Source organism: Podarcis erhardii, assembly GCF_964252035.2.
Source record: "Podarcis erhardii genome assembly, chromosome: 3".
NCBI lineage: Eukaryota > Metazoa > Chordata > Lepidosauria > Squamata > Lacertidae > Podarcis > Podarcis erhardii.
In genome coordinates, this window is record NC_138507.1 from 21,581,491 (window position 1) to 21,594,669 (window position 13,179).

The following is a 13,179-nucleotide window of genomic DNA, read 5'->3' on the forward strand; positions in this document are numbered from 1 at the left end:
TAATGGCAGCCCAGTTTGGAAATGAGTCAAATTGTGATCTTCTGAGTAGATATGTTTAGGATCAGGTTGTAAGGGGACAAGTGTAAACACTACAGAAGGACAGTTGAGAAAAGAAGAATGATAAAGTTTGGCGTGGCATGAGTAAGGAGGAAGTTGAAAGAGGTCAGGCTTAAAGGCTGGCTGATGCAAACAAGCGTGGGGGAAGGAGTTGCTGTATTTAATCCTGAGGCACAGTTAAAAGCTCCTTAATGTGCTCAAATTGGCATGGAGTGAGAAAAATGGGGCAGAGATCATCTCCCTCTAGGAATAAAATAGGAGCTGATTCCTGAAATTGCAGATCATACAGCAAGGTTGTTTTAAAATGAATGGATTAACTGCAAGTAGATTTCAAAGACAGGCAGGTATAGTGCGGCCTAAGAAAAGGAAGAAAAACGAACCCAGTAACTGCAAATATATTATTAACTTCGGAAAAAATCATGTAAGAGCTTAGAGGAACAAATATTGAATGGGAAAAGGGCATGGAAAAAGATTGCAAATGGGAGATAATAGATGATAGCAAATGAAGATTGTTCCAGACTAATCTGATGTGATTAGAAATCATTGTGCAACATAAATTTCATAACGCCCCCCCCCCCAATTTCCTAAAATCTTATTGGTGAAGATACTTTACATCGCCAGTTGAGTCACATGAAAAGGGTTTGCAGATAATTGTCCATGTGGAAACCAAGATTAAAAAATAATAATTCTGCACAGTAGCGTTTTAGACCTGAGTGGTCTTTATCCAACATGTGCCAATCTGGGTTTAAACGTTACAGCCTTTACATAAAGCATGACCACAGAAACTCCCCCCCCCCCCCGGCTTCCACATTTCAGACTGGGTGGATTAAAACTTTTGGACCAGCCCTTGGGAGATTTACCGATTTAGGTCAATGCTTTTCTAACTAATCTCGTGACCAGCTCCAGGTTTGAGAAGGCCCATAGGAAGTTCCCTCTGTCTGGACCGGTCCTACTTGGCAGCAGGATGAAGCTTCTGGTGGCATTTTAAGTTGGGGTAGATGATGGCAATAATTGATCTCTGAGCACTGCAGCTGGGCTCCTTAAAAGTGTTGGCTCTAGTAGGTGGGATGCCATTTGGACTTTTGTTTCCAGCATCGAAATGCCTTTGTCCATGTGAGGGCTTGTCTTGCAACGCATCAGTGCGATTCTTTTTTCTTACATTTTATATTGGTCCAGTTCATTGTGAGGAAGAACCACCGTGGTGGCTTTTCTCATTAGAATGTGTTCTTCATAATAGTCTCTGGGATAATTTGGAGGTGTTATTTCCCTTTGATTCAGAAATTAGAAGCACTAATGAATGGCCAGCATGGAAGGCACTAATGAATGACTAGCAATGTTTCTATAAACATTTGGAGGTACTTTAAAAGATTTCCTTGGTCCTAATGTTCATTGAAGTCATTTGCTTTAATGACTATAGGAGAAGCAGAGAGCCGCTTGCAGAAGGATCAGATTTCAATACAAGGCGTGCACTGTTAGCTGTTCTCCTCAATTAGAAAGATATCCCTATTTTGAGCATATGGGTCTCATGTTTTTAAAATGCATGGTTCTGCTGAACTCAAGACCATCCTGGAGATTTTTGTGTGTGTATGATTATGCAGTTTGAGAAATTCTGAACTTTGAAATGTGTAATTTCTGTTCCACTGCCAAGTTAATTCTTGCCCGTGTGGCAGATTGATTTAGTAAGCTGTTTACATCACTGGAGTGAATGATCTTTTTAAAAGTCAATTTTGTTCTCATTTGGGTTTTACTGGTTTTTGGACCAACTCCCAAGGGTTATGAGAAGCCATTAATGGAAAAGAATTAGTGAAGAGACAGTTCTTCCCACTCACTGAAAGAACAAAATTGAGGGGAGCCAGAGAACCAAACTCACATGAATGTAATTCCCAATTTCAATCTTCTTTGTATTATGGGTCATTACCTGTTAATTGACTAAATAGCAGTTCTCTATGAATGAAAAGTTTTGTTTAGCTTTTATAATGAAGACAGATGATATAATTAGTATCATTTCTGTTTTGGAAATAATGAAAGCATTGCATCTGTGAGATGCTGCTTCCAGCCTCCATAATATGAAAAAATAACTCTTCCCTTAAAAAAAAACAAAAAGTAGCCACATGCATATTGTATGTGTTTAATTAAAGTAAGAATAGCCTGAAAGTGGTAATGACAGATTCTTAGTAGTTTCTTCATTTTCCTTTCTCTCAACCAGTCGTTTTCAAAATTCTGCCTTCAGGGAACAAGTCGTCATGGAGGCTGAGGAACATCTCTGAACACCTACTATGGAATCTTGCATGGTGTAGGAGGCTTTGGTATATGTTGTGGGTCTCTGCACCCCATGTGAACAGAGTATGCATCCATTCTCCTGCACCTATGCACAGGGCCTGCCTGAGGCATTTTGGCACCTGGTAAAGGTAAAGGGACCCCTGACCATTAGGTCCAGTCGTGACTGACTCTGGGGTTGCGGCGCTCATCTCGCTTTATTGGCCGAGGGAGCCGGCGTACAGCTTCCGGGTCATAGGGCCAGCATGACAAAGCTGCTTCTGGCAAACCAGAGCAGCACACGGAAAACCGTTTACCTTCCCGCTGGAGCGGTACCTATTTATCTACTTTCACTTTGACGTGCTTTCAAACTGCTAGGCTGGCAGGAGCTGGAACCGAGCAACGGGAGCTCACCCCGTCGCGGGGATTCGATTTGGCACCTGAGGCAACTTTAACAATTGTGCCCTGAGAACTGTAGATTGTTAAGGGTCCTACACACCCAGACCAACAGAAGGAAGAGTTGTGCCTGCTTCTTAGAGCAAAGCCTGTGGCATAAACTACATTGCTGCTGTATATAGTGCTTCTCTCACTCAATATACAGTTCAAAACAATATGCAGTTCAAGAATGGGAAAGGTAATGGTGCTAGAGCCTCTTCACCTTAGTTTTCTGCATTTTGCACAACAGTGGCAACCTGCACAGAGAGGGGTTTCCCCTCTTTGTGTAGACTACAGCTGATGTGCAAAACACAGAATACAAAGATTGGGGGGGGTTGCGGGGGGGGGCAGAGGAACCGGCACAGGAAGCCTTGAATGCTCCTCATCTGGGCGAGAACAAACACATGAAAGTAATTCAATTGAAATGCAGGAGGTTTGTTTCCAAATGAGGGGAAATCAGGAGCAGGAGAGAAGGGGGAAGCAGAAGACCAAACCAAGGCAATAAATGAAAGCGAAGTGTGTGCCGTTGGTGCACACACTTACTTGTAAGTGAACCTCTTTGTTTAAACACACACAAGGATGGAAGTGATAAGTGCAAATTGCATTTGATGATTGCAAAACCAGGAAGCAATGCTGGACAGGGATGCCTGCCTTTTGCTAGGACTCTTAAGCCGAAAGGGAGCCACCTGAAAGGTTTTGCTTGCTGGTCTGGGGGTGGTCTGGGGGTGGGGGTGGGGGTGGGGATGGGGTGGGGCAGGAAGCAACACGGTGCTTGCTTGTCAGAAATTGGCATCAGCTGCAGAAGCAGCAGCAGCAGCAGCTGATCTTCCGCCCCTGTGGATTCTGCGCTCGAGGAAGTTGCTTCATCTTGGGTCATGGGGAGACTCGCTCTGCCTGTGCATTGCAGGGAAAGATCAGCAGTGGTGGATAAGCTGTCAAGTCCCTGCTCTCTGGCCTAAAGCATGACTAGTGCCTAAAAGAATGGAAGCCATCTTGTTGGACTCTTAATTGTTTTTATATGTCACTCCATATGGCCTCTGATATGGTTTATGATGAAGAGAATCAAAGTACAATAAAACCAGGTTCAGAAATCTATATTTATGGACTTCAGAACCAAGAGGCCTAATAATATAAACCTTTTAAAATGTTGTTAAATGATTTAAGTGTGTACCTTCCCCCCCCCATGCCTTTGGAGGGGTTTAATCTAGATGAGACCAGCTGTGAACTGATGAATGTCTACTTCCTACATTGTTCATTATGGGCGCATTTTAATAACGGTTTTTAAATTGTTATTGGCATCTTACTGTTGTCCAGACTGTAAACTACCCTCAGATCAAAGCTGAGGAAGAACCGTTTAGAAATGGAAGTAATAAATAAAACGTTTGAAAATAAAATGGAGGGGTGCAAACATTTGAAAGCAAACTGGAAGCTGGGTGAAATAAAATGGGTTTGACAGCCTATAGTTTGACAGCCGAGGGAACCAACTGAAGCATTCTAAGGGCAAGTTCTACAACCTCCTTCTGGAATACAGAAGGCCCTGTGTTATCTAACAAACAGAATAGCGATGTAGTAGATATCGGGAGTAGGCAGTATGTGGGCATGGTATTGCATTATAACTTTTTTACAATGCGCTTAAAGACATTTTGAGAAAAAGAATTGTTTTATTCAGCTGCTGCTATAACACATTTCTCACCAAACTTGGGAGCTGATGATGTGAGATATTCTAATTTAAAACAAACTGAATTTCTTTACTATTGCAACAGACCCAGACTTTCCTCCTCTAATTGCAGAATGACTTTGGATGCTTATAAAACGTTAGGAAATATAATACAGTTAATGAGGCTCTTCTTATAACAAAATGAAGATAATCAAAGGAAAGAAATTATGTATTATAGGTTAATGAGCACCAATAATACATGTTTATCCATATGTATTCTGGAATTCTACATATTTTTTGCAAATATATATTTATCTGCAGGTGGGGAAGAACATGAATATCTCGTGTCTAAGTTTGTCAAATCCAAGGGGAAATTATTTTGCTTTTTGCCTTCAGCTCCTAGCAACTTAGGAAAAGATTAATGTTACAGGCGGAAACATTATGGAACACCTAAATTAGATGCTGTCTCCTTAATGGTTGCAGTCTTGTGTAATGAAGCTCCACTTAAACCCAGTAGAGACTTGTGTGCACGTAAGTGCACAAAGGATTATGGTTACTGTTTTGAATTTAGTATTTTCTGTGATAGCATATGCCTTGTCTGATGGGTCAAGCCCTACCTGCATTGGTTGTTCCTTTTTAGTGTGTGATAATTCTGATTGAGGTGAGCAGTTTATACCATGTTAATGAGTTATTAACATCTCCCGATGGATGAACTTCAGGTGGCAACCATCACTCAGAGGAGATAAAAACAACCAGATTATTTCATGGTGGTGTCAGCCGTATGTGGCTATGCCTTTTCCCACCTACCCTCTCCTGAAGTGACTTTTCTTTTTTTCCTTTTTTAAATAACTTTTTATTCAAAATTAAAACAAAACATATTATCCAGAAACATATCATCCTTATTCCCCACCATTTTTCCTTCCCCCCCGCAGAACCCACCCACCCCCGACTTCCCTCAGTTCCAGTCTTTGATTTCTCTAAAAATGCTGTTTTCTGCTTGTTACACAGTTGTATAGATCCTCAAACTATTTAGCTGATTATTATCAATAAAAAGTTTGTGAATGTTTATTCAAGACCAGCCAAGGAGTCCAGTTTGCTTTGTTGTGTCTTCAAATACTTTGTAAAGGGTTCCCATTCATCTTTAAAGTCACAGTTATCCTTGTCCCGTAGCTTGTATGTCAGTTCTGCCAGTTCTGCATAATCCATCAATTTTTCTTGCCATGATTCTTTAGTTGGGGTTTCTTCAGCCTTCCATCCTTGTGCTATTAAAACTCTTGCGGCCGTTGTCGCATACATGAAGATGTTTTTTCAGCTTTTTTGGCAGATCTTTCCCTACAATCCCTAATAAAAATGCTTCAGGTTTTTTAACAAATGTTAAATGGAACATTTTCTTCAATTCATTGTATATCTGAAGTGACTTTTCTAGCAGAAAATGGGCCATTTTCCCACTGTTGCATGCCTTTTGAATGTAAGATACCTTTTAGCCCTCATAGCCTAGCATAATAGAAAATGTATTGCAGGCACCTTGAACAAAATGAGTGACATTTTTAAAAAAAAGTTCACTAAGAATTAAAGCTGGTAAGATGCAGTCATCATTGATGATAGTGATCATTCTGAAACAAATCTGCCTTGGCTTTCTAGCTAGTGACTTTCTGTGAGCTTGGCCTGGTACTTAAAAGGGGGTTCAGTGAATCCCCTTTAACTTAGTGAAGTGAGGACCCTGTGCAAAATGGCAGGACCAGTATGCGCCGTGTACTCTCCCAATCAGTAGCACCGTATCCAGGCACCACTTCTCAGCCAGCAAAGCACCCTTCACAGAATGAGAGAACATTGCAGAGGCCCCTGGGAGAATAATCTCACTTGAACCTTTCCAGGAGGAAAGTTGGGCAGGAGGCTTAGGGAAGTAGTAGCAGCAGATGAGGTGAATGTTCTGGCCAGGGAAAGGCAGTGCTGCTCTCGGGCTTCTTGCCCAGTAAGCTGCCATGACTTTAAATGTGAAGCTCACCACTACTCCCCACTCAGTTAGTGTGACAGGGTGCTTCAGCCTGGGGAACCTCCAGCTACTGTGCATGGGAGAAAGCAGTGGCGTAATGGCCAGGAGAATTCAGCCCCTGAGCAAGTTAGCCATGTAATATCCAGCTCACAGACTGTAAAGGCTGGGTATTCTTAACCATTTTGTGTGTGTATTTTGTACTAGTTAAATGGTGAATTCTATTTTCCTTAACTGAGGCTAACTTCACCTGAAGAGTTATGTTTGTAGTTTGGGAGTGCTCTTGGATCTAGCTTTCAGAATATCAGGTAGTGCATCTGTCTTGGAGCATCTTCACACACCTTTGAATGATGTGCCAACTGCACCTATTCCTGTACTAGCCGGTTTTAATTTGGATGGTTGGATGGTTTTAATTTGGATGGTGAATTACATGCTGCCTTTGAAGAACTGTGTAAAATACGGCCTCAGTCACCTGTGGTGGTGTTCTGCTGTTCTACAGAAGTGTATTCCAGCCCCCTTGTGCCTTCTGAAAAACCACTACCAGTCCCTGTAAGTGTCCCTGTTTTCCAGGAACAGTCCTGTAATTACAGAAGCCGTCCTGGTTTCTGATTTGATCCCAGAATGTCCTGCTTTTCCTTAGGATGTCCCTATTTTAATCAGAGAAATGTTGGAGGGTATGGAGTTCTGTGACCCCCGAGTCAAGAAGCAACCTCTAGAATACATCTGAAGGCAGCCCAGTATAGGGAAGTTTTTAAATGCTTAATGTTTTATTATGTTCTTATATATATTGGAAGCTGCCCAGAGTGGCTGGGGAACCCAGTCAAATGGGTGGGGTATGAATAAAATAATAATAATAATAGAATAGGATGTCCATATTTTCATTGGGACATGGGTGGCACTGTGGGTTAAATCACAGAGCCTAGGACTTGCCGATCAGAAGGTCGGCGGTTCGAATCCACGCAGCGGGGTGAGCTCCCGTCTATCGGTCCCTGCTCCTGCCAACCTAGCATTTCGAAAGCACGTCAAAGTGCAAGTAGATAAATAGCTCTGGCGGGAAGGTAAACGGCGTTTCCGTGCGCTGCTCTGGTTCGCCAGAAGCAGCTTAGTGATGCTGGCCACATGACCCGGAAGCTGTACGGCCAATAAAGCGAGATGAGCGCTGCAATCCCAGAGTCAGTCACGACTGGACCTAATGGTCAGGGGTCTCTTTACCTTTACCCTTATTTTCATTGGAGAAATGTTGGAGGGTATGCACTACACAGTGTTGGGAAGCCTTCTAGAGCAGCATGCGTGATCTGTGAGCCCTCCCCAAGAAGCATGTCCTTTTTATCTTGTTACAGAGAAGCAAGAGCAGGTGGCACAGACATTTGTAAATTAAGTGGCCCGTCCGTTTTGAGAAGAGCAGTGACCTGCCTTTCTATACAATGGCAGAATTCGGACATGATGATGATAGGAGTGGTTATGTGTGCATGTACACATCTGCCATTTCTTCTTCAAAAGAGACATCATTCAAGGGTCTTGACAATAATCTTTTAACTGAAAGCTTGTCAAGGCTAGACGGGGGAGAGTGGTGGAGGTCTGAAACTTTACTTAAGAAAGAGCTTTGGAGATCTTTTTCCACGCTCCTCCAATCAACCCCCTACCCCAATCCTATGATCAAGAGGGCATTTAGCTGACACCTATTGTATATTTCGGAGTCCCACTAATTTCAGCTTTCCTCAGTGGGAAATGACAAACCATAGCACTGCTACTTCAAAACTGTCACTAATGGATGTATTAAGGGCCCTGAAGTGCATGCTAATGAAGCCATTATCTTGTCCAATAATTCGTGGATTAGAGCTGTCCTCGGCAGATGCAGAACAGCATAGGATTTCAGTGACATCTTTTATCATTGATTCTCACATTACCACTTTAAAGTATCATAGGAAATCCAAGACGCAAACCTAGGTTAGATGTAGTAGTAAAAGATGCACATCAGATCGCAACAGCTAAGAAATGCAGCCCTTGCATTTTGCTTAAAGTACACGGTTGTGTTTGTAAAACAGCTCTGGATTTAGAAAGGGGTTGGAAGTGTAGAAAGCTTAAGTAAGCAAGTGACACATTTTTCAAGGCTGAAAATTAGAGCCGGCTCTTGACTGAATTTAGAAGAGTACCCATCTGACTATTTTTATTTAAAGGCATGCTTTGATGCATCATGGCTTAGAACAAAATACTTGGACAGAAGACAGGAATGTCACACAGGAGCAGAATCTCTTCTGGAAAATGTAATTATCTGGCCTCATTTTACTGTAGTAGAATCCTGTTAAAAGCATCTGCTCTTCTTACCACTTTAGTTAGAGACAGTCTTCTAAGTTATTCTATTCATTCATTTCATCTGTCCATTGCCCAAGAACAGTAGTTCTCTGAGCAATACTGAAAATCAAACTGATTAAGAACCACAATTCCAAGAAAACAAAAACCGATAAAGTAACAGATAAAACTATGAAAACAGTATAGTTTTTTATTGTTTATTAAGTTTGTATATTACCCTTCTTCTGAAGAGCACAGGGAGGTTCACAATATAGCCATTCTAAAGCAAATATCTAGAGAGTAAAACATCACAGCAGCAGTTTTAATTGCAACAGAAAGCCAAAGGGATAAATTCCACAACACTAAAACAACCATAGTATAAATGCCCAGATTAATTAAATAAAAATAAATAGATAAATAAATAAACAAAAGACCTCTGAAACAATAGGTCTCTGCCTGGTGCTGGAAAGACATTAAGGTAGACACCAGATGAGGCTGTCCTGACAAGGAATTTTCACAGCCAGGGGGCCATTACTGAAAAGGCTATTTCTCATGTGATCACCCTCCATACCTTAGTTTGTGGTGGTACTCAGAAAAGAACCTTGTGACAATCTCACTTACTCAGGAATTTTTTGTTGTTTTGCAGTTCTCGCATCGAAATCTTATTTGCTCAGGAATTATGTAACATTACCCAAGGGTTCTATCCAATGTTAATCATTTGCAGAGTAGATCCAGTGACATTAATGGACCTCAGTCATGTCCATTAATTTCATTGAGTCTCTCCTGAGTACAACTAATTAAATATGGGGGGGGGGGACCCACATTAGGCTCTTGTAAACAAACTCTAAAGAACCACTTTAGGAATTGCCTTGGATATTACCTTGAGCACATTTAGAACAAGCAGTTCTAAGGAATTTCAGCAGGAAATGAGATTGAGTTGTCTTGATTTTGTATTTAAAAAATCCTAAATGTGACCTTTCTTTTTAAGGCTTGTATGAGTACTTGGGATTTTCCTCCTTAAATCAGGCCTTCTATTCTGCAAGTTTTACCTAGTGTTTGGGACTAGGAAAAGTTAAAGCCAGCAAGATTAACCAGTGTTTTGAATGGGAGCCTTATTTATGTTCTAAGTATAAACGTCCTTTTCTGCAGTAATTGTCTGTATAGACCACCTTTTTTCTGATGTATTCCCAGGAAAGTTTGGCAGTGGTTGTTGCATCATATGTTAGAAATGCAGAGAGGTGGATATGGAATGATCCATGTCTCTAGCAAATTAACATGGAAAGGCAGGATGAAATCATGTCAATAAAACTTCGGTCTTTGCTGAGTGTTTGCTTACATTATTCTTCTACTGCACTGAACAATGGCACACTGAAAAGTCACTGGTGGGTGCTTGGGCAGGTGTGCTTCCGCTTCCATCCCAACCTACAATGACATCTGGCTGCTGTGCTCTGGTTTCACCCCACCAGTTTCCTTTCACGCAGGGCCAAGGCTGCTCATGCTGTCTTTGCCTGTCATGCTAGTTATGATGATGATACCATGCAGTTTTAATTAATTCCAAAGCTGTTCGAGCTTGGAATCAATTAGACAGAAAGGGAGGCAAGAAACAGAACTGGACAGCAGAGGAAAGAGGTTTGCGTATCAAGGCTAATCAAGGCTAATCCGAGGTTTTTGCTGGATTCCATGCTGTCCCTGAGTACCATCACTCCACCAGCCCAGCGTCCTGTGTTTTGCATCTAGGCACTGTTATGAGTGTGACTTCCATGTCCTGGGTTTCAAAGGCGAGAGATCGAGAGACAGATATTCCACTGTTGGTGTTACTGTCCTGGAATGCAGGTGTGCTTCGTAACTGTTCTGGATGTCTGTTCATTTTTATATCCTCATCAGTTCATGAGTCAGCAAGGCCTAAGCATTTTAATATATTGATAGTGGCACATCACAAGCCCCTCTATAGATGCATGTCTTACAGATAATTTATGTTTGGCTAATCTTCCCACAGAAGAAATTGGAGCTTTATTCATTCTCCTACAGAAGTCCTTATCAAATATGTAAACAGAGCTAAATCTAAACATTAGCTATTACTGCGCTTTTTTTAACAGTTCCAAGGGAACCCCTCTTACCAAGTTGCTGTTTGTTGACCAGAGGAAATTCAAAATTCATCACACAAAAAATCAAACATGACTTTTGGTAATATTTGTGGACCTTCAAGATGAAAAATTCATGAAGCCAAAGCTGGATTCTATGTGCCTCTGCTTTAAAACATTCTGTTTCAAAAAAACATGCATAAAAGAAGGAAGGTTCAGTTCATCCTTTCCACCATCCTTCTAAGTTTCTCTAATTTAAGAATAATGTTGGGAAGGTTGTGGCGTTGTTCAAAAGCCAGTGGAAATGTACCTCACAAAGAGTGGTTGTGGGATATTTTATAGCATATGGGTCAATCTAAGGCTCTTGTTAGTGATGTTGCAGTGGCTTCTGTCAGGGACAATTGCATTTTCCTTATACATTTTGTCACAGTATGAGGTTTTAAGTATCTCTGCTACAAATTTTAGAATGTGGTGTGCATGTTTGTCTCTGCCAAGAGCTGACAGCATATACCAGGGATTCTGATATTTACAAGATGTGAATAAATATTCTGATGGCAATCCCTGAAAGACATTGAATTTGTGACTTCTTTTTCAGCTGACTATATTGTCGTCTAAATTCTATGGTTTGCAAACATTCAGGTGGGAATGTTGCTTACGCAGAAATTATTATGTGACATTTTTATCCTGCCCTTACTCTTAAGGAGTTCAGGGATGCATATATGGTCACCATAACATAGCACTTTGTCTATATAATGCCGACCTTGGGATCTCAAAATTCAGCAGCATCCCGTGTGATGCCAAAATTTGGTGCTCCCTGCCTCTCGTTTCCCATTATACATTGTAGTTGTGGTGCCCCCAAGGCTCTATTGATGTTTCGCAACCTTACCCTGTTGCAGGATCTTAGCCAGACCCAGTTGAATATAGCAGAGCATACACAGACTTCCAGAAGCAATCAGTTGCAGACAGGTAGAATGAAGCAGGAACAAGACGCTGCTACCAGTAACTTGGTTACTTATAGGTGTTTATTATTTATAGCAGACTTACAAGTTACTATATACAGGATACAGACACGGATCTTAACTCTCTCACTGAACAAACTCCAGACGACTCTCAGAACACACACTGACCAACCAGCTAACCAACAAGGAAGGTCATGAGTCATCATGCCTGTGTGGAGACCTCGACCAATAGCAGAGTTGTATCTAAGGCGCCATATCTCTAGGCAGAATAACTCCCTCTGCTCAGTCTTCTTGGCCTTCAACCAACTCCTTAATTGCTTTGTGGGAAGCTGCATCAAATAGCATGTAGTCAAAAATCCCAACAGGCTCTGTGCCTAGTATGACCAAACTGGTCGTGCGCCCCTAACTCTGCCTCTGGATGAATGATAGTGACTGTCACAAGTCTGCCAGTGAGCTTCATGGCTGAGCTGAGATTTGAACCTGCTTATCCTATGTTGGGGGACACGGGTGGCGCTGTGGGTTAAACCACAGAGCCTAGGACTTGCCGATCAGAAGGTCGCCGGTTCGAATCCCCGTGATGGGGTGAGCTCCCGTTGCTCGGTCCTTGCTCCTGCCAACCTAGCAGTTCAAAAGCACGTCAAATTGCAAGTAAATAAATAGGTACCGCTCCGGCGGGAAGGTAAACGGCGTTTCCATGCACTGCTCTGGTTCGCCAGAAGCGGCTTAGTAATTCTGGCCATATGACCCGGAAGCTGTACACCGGCTCCCTCAGCCAATAAAGCGAGATGAGCGCCGCAACCCCAGAGTCGGTCACGACTGGACCTAATGGTCAGGGGTCCCTTTACCTTTACCTTTATCCTATGTTGAGGCCTAATACTCTGTGCACTACATCTAACCACACTCACATGAAAGGCACCATGAATTCTGGACAATCACGTCAGATAATGGAGAAGCTATTGTATGGTCTGACATCTTTATCTGACAATAAATATGTACATTCAAAACAAGTTGTAGCAGAACATTTGAAAAAGGGGTCCACCACTGTGATCCCAAGTTAACCTTGCTGTATTGTGATCACTTTATTTACTATATTTCCTATAATCTAAGCTAGGATTTATAGTTATAGTCCCTGATCCAAAGATCCACTTCATGCTCAGATGGTCAGCACTATCAGTTTTGCCACAGCTGATCACCGGTTCATAGTGGGCTGGAGTCGATCCTCCCTCCCTATGAGTGATCAGCAATTACACAACATTAGGTGCTATGTACTTGGTCCTCATTCAACAGAAGAAACATTGGATACTCAAAGTGGAAATCCATCAATGCATTCAGCTCAATTTCATTTGCAAAGTTCTCTGTCCAAAACGTTACTGACACGTAAGTGGAATATGTTTAACCAGTATCTAAATGGTCATTTGTTGTTGTCGTTTTTCAGTTCAATTTATAACAACAACA

General features: G+C 41.8%; 1 protein-coding gene and 1 long non-coding RNA gene across 2 annotated transcripts in view; one reads left to right on the forward strand and one right to left on the reverse strand.

Annotated features, from left to right (window-relative positions):
• The window catches only part of KLHL29 (kelch like family member 29), a 445,478-nt gene that overhangs the window by 276,152 nt on the left and 156,147 nt on the right, over nucleotides 1-13,179 (forward strand). The window lies entirely within an intron of this gene.
• LOC309339412 lies at nucleotides 852-3,480 on the reverse strand. The gene is made up of 2 exons (XR_014155318.1): nucleotides 2,754-3,480; nucleotides 852-2,456 (listed from the first exon to the last, which is right to left on the reverse strand). It is a non-coding gene; the product is annotated as an uncharacterized lncRNA (long non-coding RNA).